Source organism: Protopterus annectens, chromosome 9.part0 (genome assembly GCF_019279795.1).
Source record: "Protopterus annectens isolate FY-2018-M chromosome 9.part0, PAN1.0, whole genome shotgun sequence".
NCBI classification, from domain to species: domain Eukaryota; kingdom Metazoa; phylum Chordata; order Ceratodontiformes; family Protopteridae; genus Protopterus; species Protopterus annectens.
In genome coordinates, this window is record NC_056743.1 from 1,006,538,344 (window position 1) to 1,006,559,117 (window position 20,774).

A 20,774-nucleotide genomic window follows, 5' to 3' on the forward strand; every position below is an offset into this window, starting at 1 on the left:
TTATAAACTTTAGCACCACCACAAGAATAGGGGGAACCAGTTTCAGAACAGATGAGAAAACAGGAAACAAAGTCAGCAAATATGTAAAATAATTCAGTCAGGCAAAAAATTTAAGACAATGCAAAACTGTGAAACATTAATAAGCCAGGGAATATACTTATCTGCCTTATAATTCCAGATTGTTTGAGAAGCACTCGAGTCAGAACAACAAGGAGATTCTAACAGTGTATGCAGGAATTTAGAAATAGGGACTGTTTTTAAGTCAGCAAGCCTTGAAAAAAATCAAATAACAGAAACGCTGTTAGACCAGTTTTATAAACCTTAATACCACTACGGGAATAGGGGGAATCAGTTTCAGAAGAGATGAGAAAACAGCAAACTAAGTTAGCAAATATATAAAATAATTTAGTCTGGTAAAAAATTAAGACAATGCAGAATTCTGAAGGGTTAAAGTGCCAAGGAATATACTTATGTGCCTTATAATTCCCGATTGTTTGAGAAGCACTCCAGTCAGAACACAAGCAGATTCTAAGAGTGTATGCAGGAATTTACAAATAGGGACTCTTTTTAAAGCAGCAAGCATTGAAACACTCAAATAACACAAAAGCTATTATACCAGTTTTATAAACTTTACCAGTACCATAGGAATAGGGGGAACCAGTTTCAGAACAGATGAGAAAACAGCAAACGTGAGCAAATATATAAAATAATTCAGTCAGGCAAAAGAAATTAAAACAATGCAGAACACTGAAAATTTAAAGTGACAAGGAATATACTTATCTGCCTTATAATTCCAGAGTGTTTGAGAAGCACACCAGTCAGAACAAAAGGAAATTTTAACAGTGTACGCAGGAATTTACAAATAGGGACTATTTTTAAATCAGCAAGCCTTGAAACAATCAGATAACACAAAAGCTGTTAGACCAGTTTTATAAACTTTAACACCACCACAGGAATAGGGGGGAATCAGTTTCAGAACAGATGAGAAAACAGCAAACAAAGTCAGCAAATATATAAAATAATTCAGTCAGGCAAAAAAATTAAGACAATGCAGAATACTGAAAAGTTCAAGTGCCAAAGAATATACTTACTGCTTATAATTCCAGATTGTTTGAGAAGGACTCCAGTCAGAACACAAGGAGATTCTAACAGTGTATGCAGGAATTTACAAATAGGGACTATTTTTAAATCAGCAAGCCTTGAAACAATCAAATAACACAAAAGCTGTTAGACCACTTTTATAAAGTTTAACACCACCACAGGAATAGGGCAGAACCAGTTTCAAAACAGATGAGAAAACAGCAAACAAAGGCAGGAAATAATTCATTCAGACAAAAAAGTTAAGACAATGCAGAACTCTGAAAAGTTAAAGTGCCAAGAATTATACTTATCTGCCTTATAATTCCAGATTATTTGAGAAGCACTCCAGTCAGAACACAAGGAGATTCTAACAGTGTATGCAGGAATTTACAAATAGCGACTATTTTTAAATCAGCAAGCCTGGAAACAATCAGATAACACAAAAACTGTTAGACCAGTTTTATAAACTTTAACACCACCTTGGGAATGGGGGGGGAATGAGTTTTAGAACAGTTGAGAAAACAGCAAACAAAGTCAGCAAATATATAAAATATTTCAGTCAGGCAATAAAATTAAGACAATGCAGAACTCCGAAAAGTTAAAATGCAAGGAATATACTTATCTGCCTTATAATTTCAGAAAGTTTGGGAAGCACTCTAGTCAGAACACCAGGATACTCTAACAGTGTATGCAGGAATTTACAAATAGGGTCTATTTTTAAATGAGCAAGTCTTGCAAGAATCAGATAACACAGAAGCTGCTAGATCAGTTTTGTAAACTTTAGCACCACCACAGGAATGGGGGGTCCAGTTTCAGAATAGATGAGAAAACAGCAAACAAAGTCAACAAATATAAAAAATAATTCAGTCAGGCATTACAATTAAGACAATGCAGAGTTCTGAAAAGTTAAATTGCCAAGGAATAGACTTATCTGTCTTATAATTCCAGATTGTTTGCAAAGGACTCCACTCAGAACACAAGGAGATTCTAACTGTGTATGCAGGAGTTTACAAATAGGGATCATTTTTAAATCAGTAAGCACTGAAACAATCAGATAACACAAAATCTGTTTGGCCAGTTTTATAAACTTTAACACCACCATAGGAATAGGGGGAACCAGTTTCAGAACAGATGAGAAAACAGGAAAAAGTGAGCAAATATATAAAATAATTCAGTCAGGCAAAAGAAATTAAAACAATGCAGAACACTGAAAATTTAAAGTGACAAGGAATATACTTATCTGCCTTATAATTCCAGAGTGTTTGAGAAGCACACCAGTCAGAACAAAAGGAAATTTTAACAGTGTACGCAGGAATTTACAAATAGGGACTATTTTTAAATCAGCAAGCCTTGAAACAATCAGATAACACAAAAGCTGTTAGACAAGTTTTATCAAGTTTAACACCACCACAGGAATAGGGGTGACCAGTTTCAGAACAGATGAGAAAACAGCAAACAAAGTCAGCAAATATATAAAATAATTCAGTCAGGCAAATAAATTAAGACAATGCAGAACTCTGAAAAGTTAAAGTGCCAAGAAATATACTTATCAACCTTATAATTCCAGATTGTTTGAGATGCACTCCAGTCAGAACAGAAAGAGATTCTAACAGCATATGTAGGAATTTACAAATAGGGACTATTTTAAATCAGCAAACCTTGAAACAATCAGATAACACAAAAGCTGTTAGACCATATTTATAAGGTTTAACTCCACCATTGTAATAGGGGGAACCAGTTTCATAACAGATCAAAAAACACCAAGCAAAGTCAGCAAATATAGAAAATAATTCAGTCAGGCAAAACAATTAAGACAATGCACAACTATGAAAAGTTAAAGTGTCAAGGAATATACTTATCAAGCTTATAATTCCAGATTGTTTGAGAAGCACTCCAGTCAGAACACAAGCAGATTCTAAGAGTGTATGCAGGAATTTACAAATAGGGCTATTTTTAAATCAGCAAGCCTTGAAACAATCAGATAGCACAAAATCTGTTAGACCAGTTTTATAAACTTCAACACTACCACATGAATATGTGTGTGTGTGTGGGGGGGGGGGGACCAGTTTCAGAACAGATGAGAAAACAGCAAACAAAGTCAGCAAATATATAAAATAATTCAGTCAGGCAAAAAATTTAAGACAATTTAGAACACTAAAAAGTTAAAGTGTCGAGGTATATACTTATCTGCCTTAATAATTCCAGATTGTTTGAGAAGGACTCCAGTCAGAACACAAGGAGATTCTAACTGTGTATGCAGGAGATTACAAATAGGGATTATTTTTAAATCAGCAAGCATTGAAACAATCAGATAACACAAAAGCTGTCAGACCAGTTTTATAAACTTTAACACCACCTCGGGAATAGGGGGGGCAGTTTCAGAACAGATGAGAAAGTAGCAAACAAAGTAAGGATATATATAAAGTAATTCAGCCAGGCAAAAAAGTTAAGACAATGTGGAACTTTGAAATGTAAAAGTGCCAAGAAATATACTTGTCTGCCTTATAATTCCTGATTGTTTGAGAAGCACTCCAGTCAGAACACATAGAGATTCAAACAGTGTGTGTAGGAATTTACAAATAGAGACTATTTTTAAATCAGCAAGCCTTGAGACAATCATATAATACAAAAGCTGTTAGACCAGTTTTATAAACTTTAACACCACCACAGGAATAGTGGGGAACCAGTTTCAGAACAGATGTGAAAACAGCAAACAAAGTCAGCAAATATATAAAATAATTCAGTCAGGCAAAAAATTAAGACAATGCAGAACTCTGAAAAGTTAAAGTGCCAAGGAATATACTTATCTGCCTTATAATTCCAGATTGTTTGAGAAGCACTCCAGTCAGAACACAAGGAGATTCTAACAGTGTATGCAAGAATTTACAAATAGGGACTATTTTTAAATCAGCAAGCCTTGAAACAATCAGATAACACAAAAGCTGTTAGACCAGTTTTATAAACTTTAACACCACAGGAATAGGGGAACCAGTTTCAGAACAGATGAGAAAACAGCAAACAAAGTCAGCAAATATATAAAATAATTCAGTCAGGCAAAAAACAAATTAAGACAATGCAGTAATCTAAAAAGTTAAAGTGCCAAAAAATATACTTATCAACCTTAAAATTCCAGATTGTTTGAGAAGCACTCCAGTCAGAACACAAGGAGATTCTGACAATGTATGCAGTAATTTACAAATATGGACTGTTTTAAGTCAGCAATCCTTGAAACAATCAGATAACACAAAAGCTGTTAGACCAGTTTTATAAACTTTAACACCACCACAGGAATGGGGGGAGGGGGGTCAACCAGTTTCAGAACAGATGAGAAAACAGCAAACAAAGTCAGCAAATATATAAAATAATTTAGTCAGGCAAAAAATTAAGACAATGCAGAACTCTCAAAAGTTAAACTGCCAAAAAATATACTTATCAACCTTAAAATTCCAGATAGTTTGAGAAGCACTCCAGTCAGAACACAAGGACATTCTAACAGTGTATGCAGGAATTTACAAATAGGGACTATTTTTAAATCAGCAAGCCTTTAAACAATCAGATAACACAAAGACTGTTAGTGTTAGACCAGTTTTATAAACTTTAACACCACCACAGGAATGGGGGGGGGCAGTTTCAGAACAGATGAGAAAACAGCAAATAAAGTCAGCAAATATATAAAATAATTCAGTCAGGCAAAAAAAAAAATAAGACAATGCAGTACTCTGAAAAGTTAAAGTGGCAAGGAATATACTTATCAACCTTATAATTCTAGATTGTTTGAGAAGCACTCTAGTCAGAACACAAGGAGATTCTAACAGTGTATGCAGACATTTACAAATAGGGACTATTTTTAAATCAGCAAGCCTTTAAACAATCAGATAACACAAAAGCTGTTAGACCAGTTTTATACAGTTTAACATCACCACGGGAATAGGGGGGACCAGTTTCAGAACAGATGAGAAAACAGCAAATAAAGTCAGCAAATATATAAAATAATTCAGTCAGGCAAAAAAAAAAATAAGACAATGCAGTACTCTGAAAAGTTAAAGTTTCAAGGAATACATTTATCAACCTTATAATTCCAGATAGTTTGGGAAGCACTCTAGTCAGAACACCAGGAGATTCTAACAGTGTATGCAGGGATTTACAAATAGGGACTATTTTTCAATCAGCAAGCCTTGAAACAATCAGATAACACAAAAGCTGTTAGACCAGTTTTATAAACTTTAACACCACCACATGAATGGGGGGTCCAGTTTCAGAACAGATGAGAAAACAGCAAACAAAGTCAACAAATATAAAAAATAATTCAGTCAGGCAATACAATTAAGACAATGTAGAACTTTGAAAAGTTAAAGTGCCAAGGAATAGACTTATCTGTCTTATAATTCCAGATTGTTTGAGAAGCACTCCAGTCAGAACACAAGTAGATTCTAACAGTATATGCAGGAATTTAAAAACAGGGACTATTTTCCATCAGGAAGCCTTGAAACAATCAGATAACACAAAAGTTGTTAGACCAGTTTTTTGAACATTAACACCACCACAGGAATAGGGGGAACCAGTTTCAGAACAGATCAGAAAACAGGAAAAAATGGCAGCAAATATAAAAATTAATTCAGTCAGGCAAAAAAAAAATAAGACAATGCAGAACTCTGAAAAGTTAAAGTGCCAAGGAATATACTTATCTGCCCTATAATTCCAGATTGTTTGAGAAGCATTCCAGTCAGAACACAAGGATATTCTAACAGTGTATGCAGGAATCTACAAAGAGGGACTATTTTTAAATCAGCAAGCCTTGAAACAATCAGATAACACAAAAGCTTGTTAGACCAGTTTTATAAACTTTTTCACCACCACAGGAATGGCGGGGAACCAGTTTCAGAACAGATGAGAAACAAACAAAGTCAGCAAATATATAAAATAATTCAGTCAGGCATTACAATTAAGACAATGCAAAACTCTAAGAAGTTAAAGTGCCAAGGAATATACTTATCTGCCTTATAATTCCAGACTGTCTGAAAGCACTCCAGTCAGAACACAAGGAGATTCTAACAGTGTATGCAGGAATTTACAAATAGGAACTATTTTTAAATCAGCAGGCCTTGAAACAATCAGACAACACAAAAGCTGTTAGATCAGTTTTATAAACTTTAACACCATCACAGGAATAAGGGGAACCAGTTTCAGAAAAGATGAGAAAACAGCAATGTCAGCAAATATATAAAATAATTCAGTCAGGCAAAAATGAAGACAATGCAGAAGTTTGAAAAGTTAAAGTGCCAAGGAATATACTTACCTGTCTTATAATTCCAGACGGTTTGAGAAGCACTCCAGTCAGAACACAAGGAGATTCTAACAGTGTATGCAGGGATTTACAAATAGGGACTATTTTTAAATTAGCAGGCCTTGAAACAATCAGAGAACACAAAAGCTGTTAGATCAGTTTTATAAACTTTAACACCACCACAGGAATAGGGGAACCAGTTTCAGAACAGGTGGGAAAACAGCAAACTAAGTTAGCAAATATATAAAATAATTTAGTCAGGTAAAAAATTAAGACAATGCAGAACTGTGAAAAGTTAAAGTGCCAAGGAATATACTTATCTGCCTTATAATTCCACATTGTTTGAGAAGGACTCCAGTCAGAGCACAAGTAGATTTTAACAGTGTATGCAGGAATTTGCAAAGAGGGAATATTTTTAAATCAGCAAGCTATGAAACAATCATATAACAGTAAAGCTGTTAGACCAGTTTTATAAACTTTAACACCACCACAGGAATAGGGAGGAACCAGTTTCAGAACAGATGAGAAAACAGCAAACAAAGTCAGCAAATATATAAAATAATTCAGTCAGGCAAAAAATTAAGACAATGCAGAACTCTGAAAAGTTAAAGTGCCAAGGAATATACTTATCTGCTTTATAATTCCAGATTGTTTGAGAAATACTCCAGTCAGAACACAAGGAGATTCTAACAGTGTATGCAGGAATTTACAAATAGGGACTATTTTTAAATCAGCAAGCCTTGAAACAATCAGATAACACAAAAGCTGTTAGACCAGTTTTATAAACTTTAACACCACCACAGGAATGGGGGGGACCAGTTTCAGAACAGATGAGAAAACAGCAAACAAAGTCAGCAAATATATAAAATAATTCAGTCAGGCAAAAAATTAAGACAATGCAGAACTCTGAAAAGTTAAAGTGCCAAGGAATATACTTATCAACCTTATAATTCCAGATTGTTTGAGAAGCACTCCAGTCAGAACACAAGGAGATTCTAACAGTGTATGCAGGAATTTACAAACAGGGACTATTTTTTTAAATCAGCAAGCCTTGAAACAATCAGATAACACAAAAGTTGTTAGACCAGTTTTATAAACTTTAACACCACCACAGGAATAGGAAGAAAATCAGTTTCAGAACAGATGAGAAAACAACAAATACAGTCAGCAAATATATAAAATAATTCGTCAGGCAAAAAAAAATTAAGACAATGCGGTACTCTGAAAGTTAAACTGCCAAGGAATATACTTATCAACCTTATAATTCTAGATTGTTTGAGAAGCACTCCTATCAGAACACAAGGATATTTTAACAGTATGTGTAGAAATTTACAAATAGGGACTATTTTTAAATCAGCAAGCCTTGAAACAATCAGATAACACAAAAGTTGTTAGACCAGTTTTATAAACTTTAACACCACCAGCACTGGAATAGGGGGGACCAGTTTCAGAACAGATGAGAAAACAGCAAATATTTAAAATAATTCAGTCAGGCAAAAAAAATAAGACAATTCAAAACTGTGAAAAGTTAAAGTGCCAAGGAATATACTTATCTGCCTTATAATTCCAGATTGTTTGAGAAGCACTCCAGTCAGAACACAAGGAGATTCTAACAGTGTATGCAGGAATTTACAAATAGGGACTATATTTAAATCAGCAAGCCTTGACACAATCAGATAACACAAAAGCTATTAGACCAGTTTTATAAACTTTAACACCACCACAGGAATAGGGGGAGCCAGTTTTAGAACAGATGAGGAAACAGCAAACAAAGTCAGCAAATATATAAAATAATTCAGTCAGGCAAAAAATTAAGACAATGCAGACCTCTGAAAAGTTAAAGTGCCAAGGAATATACTTATCTGCCTTATAATTCCAGATTGTTTGAGAAGCACTCCTATCAGAACACAAGGATATTTTAACAGTGTATGCAGGAATTTGCAAATAGGGACTGTTTTAAATCAGCAATACCTGAAGCAATCAGATAACACAAAAGCTGTTAGACCAGTTTTATAAACTTTAAAACCACTGCAGGAATGGGGGAGAACCAGTTTCAGAACAGATGAGAAAACAGCAAACAAAGTCAGCAAATATATAAAATAATTCAGTCAGGCAATACAATTAAGACAATGCAGAACTAGAAAAAGTTTAAATGCCAAGGAATATAGTTATCTGCCTTATAATTCAAGATTGTTTGAGAAGCACTCCAGTCAGAACACAAGCAGATTCTAACAGTGTATGCAGGAATTTACAAATTAGGGACTATTTTTAAATCAGCAAGCTTTGAAACAATCAGCTAACACAAAAGCAGTGTGACCAGTTTTATAAAGTTTAACACCACCACCACAGGAATAGGGGGTGGAAAGTTTAAGAACAGATGGGAAAACAGCAAAGAAAGTCAGAAAATATATAAAATAATTCAGTCAGGCAAAAAAATTAAGACAATTCAGAACTCTAAAAAGTTAAAGTGTCAAGGAATATACTTATCTGCCTTATAATTCCAGATTGTTTGCAAATGACTCCAGACAGAACACAAGGAGATTCTAACAGTGTATGCAGGAATTTACAAATAGGGACTATTTTTTTAATCAGCAAGCCTTGAAACAATCAGATAACACAAAAACTGTTAGACCAGATTTATGAACTTTAAAACCACCACAGGAGTAGGGGGAACCAGTTTCAGAACAGATGAGAAAACAGCAAGCAAAGTCAGCAAATATATAAAATAATTCAGTCAGGCAAAAAATTAAGACAATGTAGAACTCTGAAAAGTTATAGTGCCAAGGAAAATAGTTATCTGCCTTATAATTTCAGATTGTTTGAGAAGTACTCCAGTCAGAACACAAGCAGATTCTAACAGTGTATGCAGGAATTTACAAATAGGGACTATTTTTAAATCAGCAAGCCTTGAAACAATCAGATAACACAAAAGCTGTTAGACCCATTTTATAAATGTTAACACCACCACAGGAATAGTGGGGAACCAGTTTCAGAACAGATGAGAAAACAGCAAACAAGTCAGCAAATATATAAAACAATTCAGTCAGGCAAAAAAATTAAGACAATGCAGAACTCTGAAAAGTTAAAGTGCCAAAGAAGATACTTATCAGTGTTATAATTCCAGACTGTCTGAAAAGCACTCCAGTCAGAACACAAGGAGATTCTAACAGTGTATGCAGGAATTTACAAATAGGAACTATTTTTTAAATCAGCAAGTCTTGAAACAATCAGATAACACAAAAGTTGTTAGACCAGTTTTATAAACTTTAACACCACCACAGGAATGGTGTGGGGGGGGGGGGCAGTTTCAGAACAGATGAGAAAACAGCAAACAAAGTCAGCAAATATATAAAATAATTCAGTCAGGCAAAAAAATTAAGACAATGCAGAACTCTGAAAAGTTAAAGTGCCAAGGAATATATTTATCTGCCTTATAATTCCAGATTGTTTGAGAAGCACTCCAGTCAGAACACAAGGAGATTCTAACAGTGTATGCAGGAATTTACAAATAGGGACTATTTTTAAATCAGCAAGCCTTAAAACAATCAGATAACACAAAAGCTCATAGACCTGCTTTATAAACTTTAATACCACCACAGGAAAAGGGGGGAACCAGTTTCAGAACAGATGAGACAACAGCAAACAAAGTCAGCAAATATATAAAATAATTCAGTCAGGCAAAAAAATTAAGACAATGCAGAACTCTGAAAAGTTAAAGTGCCAAGGAATATACTTATCAACCTTATAATTCCAGATTGTTTGAGAAGCACTCCAGTCAGAACACAAGGAGATTCTAACAGTGTATGCAGGAATTTACAAATAGGGACTATTTTTAAATCAGCAAGCCTTGAAACAATCAGATAACACAAAAGCTGTTAGACCAGTTTTATAAACTTTAACACCACCACAGGAATGGGGGGGACCAGTTTCAGAACAGATGAGAAAACAGCAAACAAAGTCAGCAAATATATAAAATAATTCAGTCAGGCAAAAAAATTAAGACAATTCAGAACTCTAAAAAGTTAAAGTGTCAAGGAATATACTTATCTGCCTTATAATTCCAGATTGTTTGCAAATGACTCCAGTCAGAACACAAGGAGATTTTAACAGTGTATGCAGGAATTTACAAATAGGGACTATTTTTAGATCAGCAAGCCTTGAAAAATTCAGATAACACAAAAGCTGTTAGACCAGTTTTATAAACTTTAACACCACCACAGGAATCGGAGGGAAAACCAGTTTCAGAACAGATGAGAAACCAGCAAACAAAGTCAGCAAATATATAAAATAATTCAGTCAGGCAAAAAATTAAGACAATGCAGAACTCCAAAAAGTTAAAATGCCAAAGAATATAGTTATCTGCCTTATAATTCTAGATTGTTTGAGAAGCACTCCAGTCAGAACACAAGGAGATTCTATCAGTGTATGCAGGAATTTTCAAATAGGGACTATTTTTAAATCTGAAAGCCTTGAAACAATCAGTTAACACAAAAGTGGTTAGACCAGTTTTATAAAGTTTAACACCACCATAGGAATAGAGGGGAGAACCAGTTTCAGAACAGATGAGAAAACAGCAAAGAAGGTCAGCAAATATATAAAATAATTCAGTCAGGCAAAAAAATTAAGACAATGCAGAACTCTGAAAAGTTAAAGTGCCAAGGAATATACTTATCTGCCTTATAATTCCAGATTATTTGAGAAGCACTCCAGTCAGAACACAAGGGGATTCTAACAGTGTATGCAGGAATTTACAAATAGCGACTATTTTTATATCAGCAAGCCTTGAAACAATCAGATAACACAAAAGCTGTTAGACCAGTTTTATAAACTTTAACACCACCTTGGGAATGGGGGGAACAGTTTCAGAACAGATGAGAAAACAGCAGAGTCAGCAAATATAAAAAATAATTCAGTCAGGCAAAAAAATTAAGACAATGCAGAACTCTAAGAAGTTAAAGTGCCAAGGAATATACTTATCTGCCTTATAATTCCAGATTGTTTGAGAATGACTCCAGTCAGAACACAAGGAGATTCTACCAGTGTATGCAGGAATTTACAAATAGGGACTATTTTTAAAACAGCAAGCTATTAAACAATCAGATAACACAAAATCTGTTAGGCCAGTTTTATAAACTTTAACACCACCACAACACTAGGGGGAATGAGTTTTAGAACAGTTGAGAAAACAGCAAACAAAGTCAGCAAATATATAAAATAATTCAGTCAGGCAAAAAATTAAGACAATTCAGAACTCTAAAAAGCTAAAATGCCAAGGAATATACATACCTACCTTATAATTCCAGATTGTTTGAGAAGCAGTCCACTCAGAACACAAGGAGATTCTAAGAGTGTATGCAGGAATTTACAAATAGGGACTATTTTTAAATCAGCAAGCATTGAAACAATCAGATAACACAAAAGCTGTTAGACCAGTTTTATAAACTTTACCACCACAGGAATAGGGAACCAGTTTCAGAACAGATGAGAAAACAGCAAACAAAGTCAGCAAATATATAAAATAATTCAGTCAGGCAAAAATTAAGACATTGCAAAACTCTAAAAAGGTAAAGTGCCAAGGAATATAATTATCTGCCTTATAATTTCAGATTGTTTGAGAAGTACTCCAGTCAGAACACAAGCAGATTCTAACAGTGTATGCAGGAATTTACGAATAGCAACTATTTTTAAATCAGCAGGCCTTGAAGTAATCAGATACAAAAGCTGTTAAACCAGTTTTATAAACTTTAACACCACCACAGGAATGGGGAGGGGACCAGTATCAGAACAGATGAGAAAATAGCAAAAAAAGTCAGCAAATATATAAAATAATTAATTCAGGCAAAAAACTTAAGACAATGTAGAACTCTGAAAAGTTATAGTGCCAAGGAAAATACTTATCTGCCTTATAATTTCAGATTGTTTGAGAAGTTCTCCAGTCAGAACACAAGGAGATTCTAACAGTGTATGCAGTAATTTACAAATAGCAACTATTTTTAAATCAGCAGGCCTTGAAACAATCAGACAGCACAAAAGCTGTTAGACCAGCTTTATGAAGTTTTATCACCAGCACAGGAGTAGGGGAAATCAGTTTCAGAACAGATAAAAAAACAGCAAGCAAAGTCAGCAAATATATAAAATAATTAATTCAGGCAAAAAAATTAGGACAATGCAGAAATCTGAAAAGTTAAAGTGTCAAGGAATATACTTACCTGCCTTTTAATTCCAAATTGTTTGAGAAGCACTCCAGTCAAAACACAACACAAGGAGATTCTAACTGTGTATTCAGGAGTTTACAAACCAGGACTATGTTTAAATCATCTAGCCTCGAAACATCCAGATAACAAAAAAGCTGTAAAACCAGTTTTATAAACTTTAACACCACCACAGGAATAGGGGGGAAACCAGTTTCAGAAAAGATGAGAAAACAGAAAACAAAGTCAGCAAATATATAAAATAATTCAGTCAGGCAAAAAAATTAAGACAATTCAGAACTCTAAAAAGCTAAAATGCCAAGGAATATACATACCTACCTTATAATTCCAGATTATTTGAGAAGCACTCCACTAAGAACACAAGGAGATTCTAAGAATGTATGCAGGAATTTACAAATAGGGACTATTTTTAGATCAGCAAGTCATGAAACAATCAGATAACGGAAAAGCTCTAAGACCAGTTTTATAAACTTTAACACCACCACAGGAATGGGGGAACCAGTTTCAGAACAGATGAGAAAACAGCAAACAACATCTGCAAATACGTAAAATAATTCACTCAGGCAAAAAATTAAGACAATGCAAAGCTCAGAAAAGTTACAGTGCCAAGGAATATACTTAACTGCCTTTTAATTCAAAATTGTTTGAGAAGCACTCCAGTCAGAACACAAGGAGATTCTATCAGTGTATGCAGTAATTTACAAATAGGGACTAGTTTTCCATCAGGAAGCCTTGAAACAATCAGATAACACAAACACTGTTAGACCTTTTTTATAAACTTTAACACCACCACAGGAATAGTGGGAACCAGTTTCAGAAGAGAAGAGAAAACAGCAAACAAAGTCAACAAATATATAAAATAGTTCAGTCAGGTAAAAAAATTTAAGACAATGCAGAATTGTGAAAAGTTAAAGCACCAAGGAATATACTTATCTGCCTTATAATTCCAGATTGTTTGAGAAGCAGTCCAGTCAGAACAAACAGAGATTATAATAGTGTATACAGGAATTTACAAATAGGGACTATTTTAAATTAGCAAGCCTTGAAACAATGAGATAACACAAAAGCTGTTAGACCAGTTTTATAAACTTTAACACCAACACAGGAATGGGAGGGGGGGCAGTTTCAGAAAAGATGAGAAAACAGCAAACAAAGTCAGCAAATATATAAAATAATTCAGTCAGGCAAAAAAATTAAGACAATGCAGAGCTCTGAAAAGTTAAAGTGCCAAGGAATACATTTATCTGCCTTATAAGTCCAGATTGTTTGAGAAGCACTCCAGTCAGAACACAAGGAGATTCTAACAGTGTATGCAGGAATTTACAAATAGGGACTATTTTTAAATCAGCAAGCCTTGAAACAATCATATAACACAAAAGCTGTTAGACCAGTTTTATAAACTTTAACACCACCACAGGAATGGGGGAACCAGTTTCAGAACAGATGAGAAAAGAGCAGACAAAGTCAGCAAATATATAAAATAATTCAGTCAGGTAAAAAAATTAAGACATTGCAAAACTCTAAAAAGGTAAAGTGCCAAGGAATATAATTATCTGCCTTATAATTCCACATTGTTTGAGAAGGACTCCAGTCAGAGCACAAGTAGATTTTAACAGTGTATGCAGGAATTTGCAAAGAGGGAATATTTTTAAATCAGCAAGCTATGAAACAATCATATAACAGTAAAGCTGTTAGACCAGTTTTATGAACTTTAACACCACCACAGGAATGGCAGGAACCAGTTGCAGAACAGATGAGAAAAAAGCAAACAAACTTAGCACATATATAAAATAATTCAGTCAGGCAAAAAATTAAGACAATGTGGAACTCTGAAGAGTTAAAGTGCCAAGGAATATACTTATCTGCTTTATAATTCTGGATTGTTTGAGAAGCACTCCAGTCAGAACACAAGGAGATTCTAACAGTGTATGCAGGAATTTACAAATAGGGACTATTTTTAAATCAGCAAGCCTTGAAACAATCAGATAACACAAAAGCTGTTAGACCAGTTTTATAAACTTTAAAACCACCACAGTAGTAGTGGGAACCAGTTTCAGAACAGATGAGAAAACACCAAACAAAGTCAGCAAATATATAAAATAATTCAGTCAGGCAAAAAAATTAAGACAATGCAGAACTCTGAAAAGTTAAAGTGCCAAGGAATATACTTATCTGCCTTATAATTCCAGATTGTTTGAGAATGGCTCCAGTCAGAACACATGGAGATTCTAACAGTGTATGCAGGAATTTACAAATAGGGACTATTTTTAAATCAGCAAGCCTTGAAACAATCAGATAACACAAAAGCTGTTAGACCAGTTTTATAAACTTTAAAACCACTGCAGGAATGGGGGAGAACCAGTTTCAGAACAGATGAGAAAACAGCAAACAAAGTCAGCAAATATATAAAATAATTCAGTCAGGCAAAAAATTAAGACAATGCAGAAATCTGAAAAGTTAAAGTACCAAAGAATATACTTATCTGCCTTATAATTCCAGATTGTTTGAGAAGCACTCCAGTCAGAACACAAGGAGATTCTAACAGTGAATGCAGGAATTTACAAATAGGGAGTATTTTTAAATCAGCAAGCCTTGAAACAATCAAATAACACAAGAGCTGTTAGACCAGTTTTATAAACTTTAACACCACCACAGGAATAGGGGAACCAGTTTCAGAACAGATCTGGAAACAACAAACAATGTCAGCAAATATATTAAATAATTTAGTCAGGCAAAAAGTAAGAAAATGCAGAAATATGAAAAGTTAAAGTGCCAAGGAATATACTTATCAGAGATATATTTCCAGATTGTTTGAGAAGCACAGCAGTCAGAACTCAAGGGGATTCTAACAGTGTATGCAGAAATGTAAAAACAGTGACTATTTTAAATCACCAAGCACTGAAACAATCAGATAACACAAAAGCTGTTAGACCAGTATTATAAACGTTAACACCACCACAGGAATAGTTGGTAAGCAGTTTCAGACCAGATGAGAAAACAGCAAACAAAGTCAGCAAATATATAAAATAATTCAGTCAGGCTATAAAATTAAGACAATGCAGAACTCTGAAAAGTTAAAGTGCCAAGGAATATACTTATCTGCCTTATAATTCCAGATTGTTTGAGAAGCACTCCAGTCAGAACACATGGAGATTCTAACAGTGCATGCAGGAATTTACAAATAAGGACTATTTTTAAATCAGCAAGCCTTGAAACAATCAGATAACACTAAAACTGTTAGAACTGTTTTTTAAACTTTAGCACCACCACAGGAATGGGGGGTCCAGTTTCAGAATAGATGAGAAAACAGCAAACAAAGTCAGCAAATATATACAATAATTCAGTCAGGTAAAATAATGAAGACAATTCAAAACTGTGAAAAGTTAAAGTGCCAAGGAATATACTTATCTGCCTTATAATTCCAGATTGTTTGAGAAGGACTCCAGTCAGAACACAAGGAGATTCTAACAGTGTATGCAGGAATTTACAAATAAGGACTATTTTTAAATCAGCAAGCCTTGAAACAATCAGATAACACAAAAGTTGTTAGACCAGTTTTTTGAACATTAACACCAAAACAGGAATAGTGGGTGAGGGACCAGTTTCAGAAGAGATGGGAAAACAGCAAAAAAAAAGGCAGCAAATATATAAAATAATTCAGTCAGGCAAAAAATTAAGACAATGCAGAACTCTGAAAAGTTAAAGTGCCAAGGAATATACTTATCTGCCTTATAATTCCAGATTGTTTGAGAAGCATTCCAGTCAGAACACAAGGAGATTCTAACAGTGTATGCAGGAATTTACAAATAGGGACTATTTTTAAATCAGCAAGCCTTGAAACAATCAGATAGCACAAAATCTGTTAGACCAGTTTTATAAACTTCAACACTACCACATGAATATGTGTGTGTGTGGGGGGGGGGGGGACCAGTTTCAGAACAGATGAGAAAACAGCAAACAAAGTCAGCAAATATATAAAATAATTCAGTCAGGCAAAAAATTAAGACAATGCAGAACTCTGAAAAGTTAAAGTGCCAAGGAATATACTTATCTGCCTTATAATTCCAGATTGTTTGAGAAGCACTCCAGTCAGAACTCAAGGGGATTCTAAATGTGAATGCAGGAATTTACAATTAGGAAGTATTTTTAAATCAACAAGCCTTGAAACAATCAGATAACACAAACGCTGTTAGACCAGTTTTATCTACTTTAGCACCACCACAGGAATAGAGATAAGGAACCAGTTTCAGAACAGATGAGAAAACAGCAAACAATGTCAGTAAATATATAAAATAATTAAGTCTGACAAAAAATTAAGACAATGCAGACCTCTGAAAAGTTAAAGTGCCAAGGAATATACTTATCTGCCTTATAATTCCAGATTGTTTGAGAAGCACTCCAGTCAGAACACAAGGAGATTCTAACAGTGTATGCAGGAATTTACAAATAGGGACTATTTTTAAATTAGCAAGCCTTGAAACAATCAGATAACACAAAAGCTGATAGACCAGTTTTATAAACTTTAACACCACCACAGGAATGGGGGGGACCAGTTTCAGAACAGATGAGAAAACAGCAAACAAAGTCAGCAAATATATAAAATAATTCAGTCAGGCAAAAAATTAAGACAATGCAGAACTCTGAAAAGTTAAAGTGCCAAGGAATATACTTATCTGCCTTATAATTCCAGATTGTTTGAGAAGCACTCCAGTCAGAACACAAGGAGATTCTAACAGTGTATGCAGGAATTTACAAATAGCGACTATTTTTACATCAGCAAGCCTTGAAACAAGCAGATAACACAAAAACTGTTAGACCAGTTTTATAAACTTTAACACCACCTCGGGAATGGGGGGGGGACAGTTTCAGAACAGATGAGAAAACAGCAAAGTCAGAAAATATAGAAAATAATTCAGTCAGGCAAAAAAAATTAAGACAATGCAGAACTCTAAGAAGTTAAAGTGCCAAGGAATATACTTATCTGCCTTATAATTCCAGATTGTTTGAGAATGACTCCAGTCAGAACACAAGGAGATTCTACCAGTGTATGCAGGAATTTACAAATAGGGACTATTTTTAAAACAGGAAGCTATAAAACAATCAGATAACACAAAATCTGTTAGACTAGTTTTATAAACTTTAACACCACCACAGGAATAGTGGGGAACCAGTTTCAGAACAGATGTGAAAACAGCAAACAATGTCAGCACATATATAAAATGATTCAGTCAGGCAAAAATTAAGACAACGCAGAACTCTAAGAAGTTAAAGTGCCAAGGAATATACTTATCTGCCTTATAATTCCAGATTGTTTGAGAAGCACTCCAGTCAGAACACAAGGAGATTCTAACAGTGTATGCAAGAATTTACAAATAGGGACTATTTTTAAATCAGCAAGCCTTGAAACAATCAAATAACACAAGAGCTGTTAGACCAGTTTTATAAACTTTAACACCACCACAGGAACAGGGGGGGGGGGGGGCCAGTTTCAGAACAGATGAGAAACAGCAAACTAAGTCAGCAAATATATAAAATAATTCAGTCAGGCAAAAAATTAAGACAATGCAGAACTCTGAAAAGTTAAAATGCCAAAGAATATATTTATCAACCTTATAATTCCAGATTGTTTGAGAAGCACTCCAGTCAGAACACATAGAGATTCAAACAGTGTGTGTAGGAATTTACAAATAGAGACTATTTTTAAATCAGCAAGCGTTGAGACAATCATATAATACAAAAGCTGTTAGACCAGTTTTATAAACTTTAACACCACCACAGGAATAGTGGGGAACCAGTTTCAGAACAGATGTGAAAACAGCAAACAATGTCAGCACATATATAAAATGATTCAGTCAGGCAAAAATTAAGACAATGTAGAACTTTGAAAAGTTAAATTGCCAAGGAATAGACTTATCTGTCTTATAATTCCAGATTGTTTGCAAAGGACTCCACTCAGAACACAAGGAGATTCTAATTGTGCATGCAGGAGTTTACAAATAGGGATTATTTTTAAATCAGCAAGCCTTGAAACAATCAGATAACACAAAGGCTGTTAGACCAGTTTTATAAACTTTAACACCACCACAACACTAGGGGGAATGAGTTTTAGAACAGTTGAGAAAACAGCAAACAAAGTCAGCAAATATATAAAATAATTCAGTCAGGTAAAATAATTAAGACAATGCAGAACTGTGGAAAGTTAAACTGCCAAGGAATATACTTATCTGCCTTATAATTCCAGATTGTTTGAGAAGCACTCCAGTCAGAACACAAGGAGATTCTAACAGTGTATGCAGGAATTTACAAATAGGGACTATTTTTAAATCAGCAAGCCTTGAAACAATCAGATAACACAAAAGCTGTTAGACCAGTTTTATAAACTTTAACACCAACACTTGAATGGGGGGTGGACAGTTTCAGAATGGATGAGAAAACAGCAAACAAAGTCAGCAAATATATAAAATAATTAAGTCAGGCAAAAAAATAAGACAGTACAGAACACTGAAAAGCTTACATGCCAAGGAATATAATTATCTGCCTTATAATTCCAGATAGTTTGGGAAGCACTCTAGTCAGAACACCAGGAGATTCTAACAGTGTATGCAGGGATTTACAAATAGGGACTATTTTTCAATCAGCAAGCCTTGAAACAATCAGATAACACTAAAACTGTTAGACCAGTTTTATAAACTTTAACACCACCACAGGAATGCGGAATTCCAGTTTCAGAACAGATGAGAAAAAAGCAAACAAACTTAGCACATATATAAAATAATTCAGTCAGGCAAAAAAAAAATTAAGACAATGTGAAGCTCTGAAAAGTTAAAGTGCCAAGGAATACATTTATCTGCCTTATAAGTCCAGATTGTTTGAGAAGCACTCCAGTCAGAACACAAGGAGATTCTAACAGTGTATGCAGTAATTTACAAATAGGGACTATTTTTCCATCAGGAAGCCTTGAAACAATCAGATAACACAAAGACTGTTAGACCTGTTTTATAAACTTTAACACCACCACAGGAATAGGAAAGTCCAGTTTCAGAAGAGATGAGAAAACAGCAAACAAAGTCAGCAAATATATAAAATAATTCAGTCAGGCAATAAAATTAAGACAATGCAGAACTCTGAAAAGTTAAAATGCCAAGGAATATAGTTATCTGCCTTATAATTCTAGATTGTTTGAGAAGCACTCCAGTCAGAACACAAGGAGATTCTATCAGTGTATGCAGGAATTTTCAAATAGGGACTATTTTTAAATCAGAAAGCCTTGAAACAATCAGTTAACACAAAAGTGGTTAGACCAGTTTTATAAAGTTTAACACCACCACAGGAATGGGGGGGGGGGGGTAGTTTCAGAACAGATGAGAAAAGAGCAGACAAAGTCAGCAAATATATAAAATAATTCAGTCAGGTAAAAAAATTAAGACATTGCAAAACTCTAAAAAGGTAAAGTGCCAAGAAATATACTTGTCTGCCTTATAATTCCTGATTATTTGAAAAGCACTCCAGTCAGAACACAAGCAGATTCTAACAGTGTATGCAGGAATTTACAAATAGGGACTATTTTTAAATCAGCAAGCCTGAAATAATCAAATAACACAAAAGGTATTAGAACAGTTTTATAAACTTTAACACCACCACAGGAATAGGGGGAACCAGTTTCAGAACAGATGAGAAAACAGCAAACAAAGCCAGCAAATATATAAAATAATTCAGTGAGGCAAAAAAAATTAAGACAATGCGGAACTCTGAAAAGTTAGATTGCCAAGGAATATGCTTTCTGACTTACAATTCCAGATTGTATGAGAAGCACTCCAGTCAGAAAACAAAGAGATTCTAATAGTGTATGCAGGAATTTACAACTAGGGACTATTTTAAATCAGCAAGCCTTGAAACAATCAGATAACACAAGCTGTTAGACCAGTTTTATAAACTTTAACACCACAGAATAGGAAACAGTTTCAGAACCTTCAACAAAGTCTTTCAAATTCCCACCAATTAAGACAATGCAGAACTCTGAAAAGTTAAAGTGCCAAATATACTTATCAGCCGAGAACCAAATGGGAGAACCTCTTGCTGTAAGGCAAGAATGCTACCGCTGCAAAGAGATTCTAACAGTGTATGCAGGTATTTACAACTAGGGACTATTTTCTTCAATCAGCAAGCCTTGGAACAAGTAGATAACACAAAAGCTGTTA